Here is a 7,458-nt window from a genome sequence, read left to right on the forward strand (position 1 = left end):
CTAATTGAATCAAGTGAAATGGACACTTAAGTGTTTAAAAAGTGGTCAAAATCTTTCGTCAGATGAAACTGAAATTTGAGGCCAAAATGAGTCCTTACCAGACCTACTCCTTCGACAAATTATTACTTACATCAGAGTTCCATTTGTTTTGTATCCTGAAGAGTTTTGGTTTATCAAGATATTCACATCTCTATGTGAGCAACAAATGGATTGATACATGTAGTTTTAGTTAATAGAATTGTTTCTATATGTAATATGTTGCTATCGATTAACACTTGTAATGATTTGTAACTTTGTTGATATTTTCAAATTGAATATGTTATATAACTGTTATATAGTGCTTGAAATATTTATGGAAAAGAAAGGATATAGTGATTCAGCTCATGGCATGAAATCACTACCACACAAGAAAAAAAAGGTACAGCCCATTATTACTTTTATCTTTAAGGCTCAGGGAGGCCTATTATAATTGCTTTGTCATTGCCAGACTGAATTACACCCCTTTGATTAACCTAACACCATCAACATGCATTTGAGAATCCCAAAATTCTATGTTGTTAATTTTTAATATGTTCCTTGTAACCTTTGGTATAGAATGATAAAAAGTGCTTTTGAATGTGTACATTGACCTATAATGATTTACTTTTATAAATTGTTATTTGGATGGAGAGTTGTCTCATTGGCACTCACACCACATCTTCCTATATCTTCATCTTAATATTTTTTGTTTATGTATGCAGATGAATTTAAAAAAATGTATTTGACAATTGTGCCCTTTTTTTGCTTTTTCAATAATATAAGCTTAAGATTAGGAGAGGTGTTATGATTGCCAATGTGACAACTATCTACTGAAGTTGAAATGAAGTTGATGTAAGCAATTGTAGGCAACATAGTAAGCCACTATATTAAGTTGCAATCTCATCTTATAGTTTTCTTTAAAAAGATATATCAACCATGCATTTGTGTTTTCTACAGACTGGTTAACTTGAATAGGATAGAGGACAAAGTGATATGTTGCATCAGAAAAAACAAACAATGGATATATATATATATTCTCCTATTTGCTAAATATTTTACACACAGGTGCAATATAATTTTGTTACTTTACATTTATCTTGAATTTTGATTTATTTTGTGTTCATGAGTAGTTGAAAACATCTATCTGAAATAATTGTAAACATTGAACTTCAAATACATGTTTAGAAAGTAATAAAAAAGATAGAATAATTGCAGAAAAATTGACAGGACATGTAATAGCTTGATATAGGATATGTTTTTATGCTCATTATTGAAGGTTGTACATCAACTTATTTTTTGAATATCCCTGTCCACTGGTTGTCTCCCTCGGCATCATACCTTTTATTATTTCTATGCTTTTTTTAAACAAATATTTGAAATATTTAGAGAATGAGTGATCCAATATAATGGATATTTTAAAATGTTGTAAAGAGTTAGTCATTTTAATAATGGAAATGAAGTATTTACAGAAATGATTAAATTTGTAAGAAGATTCCTGTTTGTTCCATAAATCATGCAAAGTTTCACCTTTACACAATTTTATCATTGAATGTGTAAATAAGATTTTTCAGCATGTTGACCATGTATATACTATTTAACAACCATCTATTAATATTTTTAGTATTTAATCATATGTATATAAATTTCATTGATTAATAAATATAAATGGTAGCAAATAATTGTTTATTTACTTTCCCAAACAAGTGAAGAGTATTATTGATGGCAAATATGTGTCCCATTTTTCTATTTTTAAACAGAAATGACTGTTTGGTTATTATTATGTGAATTTGGAAATTGAGACTTTTCAAGATACTTTAAAACAAATAATTATCAAAAGTTTTTATTGCTATTGCTTTGAGTTAAGAATACCTTCTAAACATGTTCATTTCAAAGTAACTTATAATTTTTAACAAAATAAATTCCAAAACTTGTGTCTCAATTGTTTAAAAAACTAGTCTGGAAGCCTGCGAGTTATTTGTGTTATTTAAGGAATATCTGTTTGCCCTACAATGTACTATCGAAGCCACAAAAATAACAATACAATGTGAAACTTAAAGGAGACTAATCAAATGGCAAAATCAAAAGTCCAAACACATCAAACTAATGGATAACAACATAACAAGTTACAGTTCTCGTGAATGGATCTAATGGAAAAAATTATGCCTCGTTATTTAATGCAACCAATACAGATTTAAGGGTTTGTCACATTGAATATCTGTGACAATGTTGAGGTAGAGATTGATTGTTTTGATTTTTAGTCACATTGTCTAGAAAAACACAAAAGTGGTGCACAGTAAGTTCAGTATATGGCCAAGGTGTGTTTAGATACATGTTGTTTTGGAAAGGAAACGCGAGTTTGTCATTAAAAATTTAAATTCTGGTATTTATAATGAGTTTATTATTAATCCATAACAGAGGCAGATGGGTTTTCGTAAGATGTTAATGCAATACAATCAGGATTTCTTTTTTTTAAGGCATCTACTATAAAATTACACTGAAATGCTTACCAAAGAACTATCGCAAAGAGAAACCATTGTTCAAGAGACAAATTTTGAAAAAATGAAAAATGGAATGTAAAGGAAAAGATATCATTGAAAATTATGTAGTCCATGTTCTGTAAAAGACTAACAAAGACGACTATGTTTGGATTACCGGAAATAAAACTAAAAACTGGTAACAGACGTGCATCCGTTACTCAGGATTGAGGATGACTCAGTATGAATTTCAGTTGTTTTCATCACTGTGCTTATCATCAAGTAAATATACCAATGATGCCTAGTGAGAAAGAAAAGACTTTTTTTACCTAAAAGGATGGACTTGATCAGGATATATCGTTGTCGTCCGGACTATAACGTAATGCGACATCAACGATTCATCAATCAATTATAAAGCAGCAGGTAGCAAATGTCAGTGGCATATTGCAGCTTTATATATTGGTGAGATGATTGTTTATTGGAGACCATATTATGAACATCTTTAAACTTTTATATTATTATGGACAGACTTTAAACTTCTGCATTGAAATTAACACCGAATAAATATTAAAAAAAAAGATATGGTATGATTTCCAGTGAGACAACTCTCCACAAGAGACCAAATGACGCAGAAGTTAACATCTACAGCTTTAAACAAACGAGAAAACTAACGGCTTAGTCTATGTAAAAAATAATGAACGAAAAACAAATATGTAACACAGCAGCAAACGACAACCACTGAATAACAGGGTTCCTGACTTAGGAACTTGGGAAAGTGATGTAACAATGCAACATAAGAACAAACTATAAAAAGTTGAAAAGGGCTTAACTCATCAGATGAATACAAATAGAAATAAATCTAAACAGAAACACAGAGTTGACGTGGCTGTGTACTTAGTACAGATCTGAGAGTACTTTCAGCTACTGACATCTAGTGCAAAGCCAATAACAACTAATGAAAAAAATCATGCATATAAGACTAAATTATCATCAGTGCACATCCAACATCCCGTGGATTTAGTAAAAGACGTAATAGACAGTCAGAAAAGACATGACCTGTGCAATACCAATATACAGGTATCAACAGATTGTAGAGCCATGAATGTGCATTTGTATATTACAATGATATTTATTTTGTTTTTAATTTAATAATGTTCGTTCTTTCATCGTGAAGTATTTGTTTTTCATTTGTACAAAGATATATTAGAGTTGGCATTAATACGTAGTAAGAACATGATATGTATTTTATTTGCGAAATCAATGTGAGTGATCAATGTTAGAATTTTAAAGTAATCATAACATTAGAATCTTATATTTAATTAATTTATATTTCATATCAATTTTACACAGATACGTTCCGGGACGACCCAAATAACAATCCTGTCATAGTCACTAGTAAATCATACAAAATAGACACGTTGCATATTCTCTTTCAATACAGTTTTGGCGAGTATTACAAGATATTGATATTCTTGATTGTTCCAGAAATTGGAATTTCCCATATATATTTTGCAAAGAATAATTATGCAGAAAAGTAGATGACGCTATTAAAATACAATGTTGACAGAACAGATTAATATTTACTGTGCATAATTCTTGAAATAACAGTAATTAATGCCAAAAAATCAGTTTATGAAAAATTCTTAAATGATGATTTTTACAAAATTAGTTTTCAAAAAATAGTCTACTGGATTTACGCAAATAGTTTTTTGTCTTTTCTCATGTTTGTTTACACGATGGCATGGTGTTTGCGCGCATGCATCAAATGCCTTCAATGTGGGGAGGTCGTGAATTTAACTGGTCAACTAATGACTTTAAAATTGATATCTGTTGCTTTTTCGCCTAGCACATTTCGTTTTTAAAATGGGACGAAGACTGGTCGCCTGAGAGTCAGAATGATATGCGTCTTGGTCGGAAAAGATCTTCCTGTGTAATGTTTGTTTCCTTTGTGATATCCCAGTAAAACTCTGACGCAGCGTGTCAGTCAAGAACATAGTTGAACAGTGCTTAATTAATGCCTATAAACATTTCAATAACGTATCCTCAGTTTCCATTTCTATGTAGCAACATTTTAGCAGCGTATACAAACGGAGTATAAATCTCAAAGTTTATACGATATTTCAGAGCTTGTATTTCCTCTCATGATTTCTTGATAGAACGTTGCTGATCACAGGAATCTACTAAACCAATTGATACAATAGGTCATCCCTTCATACATGTAACGGACGCCATCAGTTGGTTGGCCGTTATAGAATATCCGTTTCACAGATGACACCAGATATGTCCCACATGCTGTACTAACATGTGCAAAACGACGGGTTCCACATGTGGTGCAGGATTTGCTTACCTTTTCGGGACACCATCTCCGATTTTATGGTGTTTGTGTTGCTCAGTTTTTGGTTTCTATGATTGTGAACTGCTGTTGTTTGTTGATCGATTACTTTTAAGCCATTGTGTAGTCCGTAAATCTTCTATATATTTGTAACAAAGTATCGGTAAATGCATTTTATTTCATTGGTTTTGTTATACCTGCTAACCCAGTATAAGTAAGACTTAAAGATGTGTACATACTTTCTATGCAAAAAGGCTTCTATTGCATTTACATTGTAGAGAGAAAAAGACCTGTTACGATTGTACCATATTCATCGTGGCTAAGGCGTTTTAAAAGAATTTTGTTAACCACCACAATAAGTATTCAGACAAATAACGGTATTAGTCTATATAAAAACTAGATGTTTTAAAAGGGATACACCAAATAAAAATAAAACAGCTCACAAAAATACCACATTTATAATTCTGTATGCGTTTCGTCTACATAAGACTTATAAGGGGCGCTCTAATTAAGACAGTTAGTAGATAAATCCAAAATACAAAGTAGACGTGCTTCAAACTGTCAAAAAATTCAAAATACAACGAAGGCAATCTATTACTTGGGAAAGAAAAACTTTAGTGTAGCGATTAATTTTACATTCCATACACAGAAAATTATAGAAAATTGAACATAGCAATTGTATTTCATGTCAACACAAATTGCTGACACTAGGGCTAATAGTAACTCGGGGACTTAACATCCACCAGTGGCGGAATCAACCCAGTGGTTGTAAAAACTCACCAATGATACCACACATATAATTTTATATGTCATACTCTGGATTCGTCTTCATAAGACTCGTTGGTGGCACTCTTATTAAGATAGTTAACGTTGATTGGCAAAACCAAAATACGAAGTTGTGGGGCTTCAAATACAGATAATTCATTGAAGACGATTTGTAGGTTCAGAATGAATAAGCTTAGTGTTACGAATAACTCGACATTTCATATCCAGCAAATTAAAGAAAAATGAACATTGCATTGATTTTTCGTCAACACAAAATTGCAGACACCTAAACGTCCACCAGTAGTGTTATCGTCCAAGTGGTTGTTTAAAAAAAATATCAACGATATCAAGATTATAGTTTTGTACGCCAGACACATGTTGAAACACATCCTTCATCAAAAGCTGTGTAACATACAGTTACTTCTATGCGACAGATGCTTATATCTCAACTAAACACAAAGTGTACCGACAATAGTATTTAGTGACAACAAAATTACACATATGCAGAGGGCTGTTACACCATACAGTAGTTGTTGTGAATAATAAAAACGCCGAAAACTGGTGGAAAGACCTAAAAATATATATTTACGTATAACATTGACCTTATTTCCTAAAGCTGGACCTACCACTATTTGACTCCAACATGATTTTGAATGCCTGCGATATCTCTACCTTAACAACTTATTGTGAGTTTAGCCTGTTATTATATTTTTTTTTTATAGATTTCCTGTTTACAAAAGTATGATTTTTTTTAATTCCGCTTTTATAGCTATAGTTGTTTGTTTAATATATTGTGTAACTTCATACTAGAAACAATTATTTTTGATCCAGCTGTCCAAACCATGTGTTACCCCTCGATCGTCACTGATGAGTCTCTTGTAGACGAAACGCGTGTCTGACGCAAATACACAACTTCAATCTTGAAATCAATTATCTGTTTATTTACAACCGCTGGGTCGATGCCAATGATGAGTCTTTTGTAGACAAAACTAGCGTATGGTGCAAATACAAAATTTAAATTCTGGTATCTATGATGAGTTTATTGTATCGTTATCAATGTTATAGGTCATCTTGCTTACAAACTTTGAATTTATGAAATGCTAAGGCTTTTCTACCTCAGGAATAGATTGCCTTAGCTGTATTTGGCAAAACGGTTAGGAATTTTTGGTCATCAAAGCTCTTCAACTTTGGACTATATATTTATTCGAACGTCACTAATTAATCTTTTGAAGACGAAACTCGCGTTTGGCGCGAATACAAAATTTCAATACTGGTTTCTATGATGAGTTTATTTACAACCACTTTGGGCAATACCATTGGTGGTGATTTTTTTATTCCACGAAGGTATCACCAATCCAGTTGTCAGCACTTCTGTGTTGACAGGAATTGTCATAATTATACATAAACTATTTACAAACCTTTCTATTTTTTATGTACTAACCTATTTTTTATGTACTAAGGGCTTTCTGTCTCAGATATAATTTAATTTAGCTTTAGTTGGCAAAACGTTTAGAATTTTTTTGTCCTCAATGCTCTTCATTTCGCACTTAATTTGGCTATTTAAACTTTTTTTATTCGAGCGTCACTGATGAGTCTTTTGTAGACGGAACGTGCGTCTAGCGCAAATACAGTCTTAAAATATTATCCATGTGTTGTTTACTAACTTTTAATATCATTATTAGACAGGCTTGCTGCATGCCTCTATTATGTTAAAAAGGACAATCAAATTCAGAAATGCTTAATACAAAGATACTGCCGCGAAGACCGTAGTTCAAGTATTTATAGAACTACATTTCTATATTTACAGACAGGATGTGTATACTTTACAAATCCTTGGTACAGATAAATGTTAAAAAAATTAGAGTTTTC

Source organism: Mytilus edulis, chromosome 1, assembly GCF_963676685.1.
Source record: "Mytilus edulis chromosome 1, xbMytEdul2.2, whole genome shotgun sequence".
NCBI classification, from domain to species: domain Eukaryota; kingdom Metazoa; phylum Mollusca; class Bivalvia; order Mytilida; family Mytilidae; genus Mytilus; species Mytilus edulis.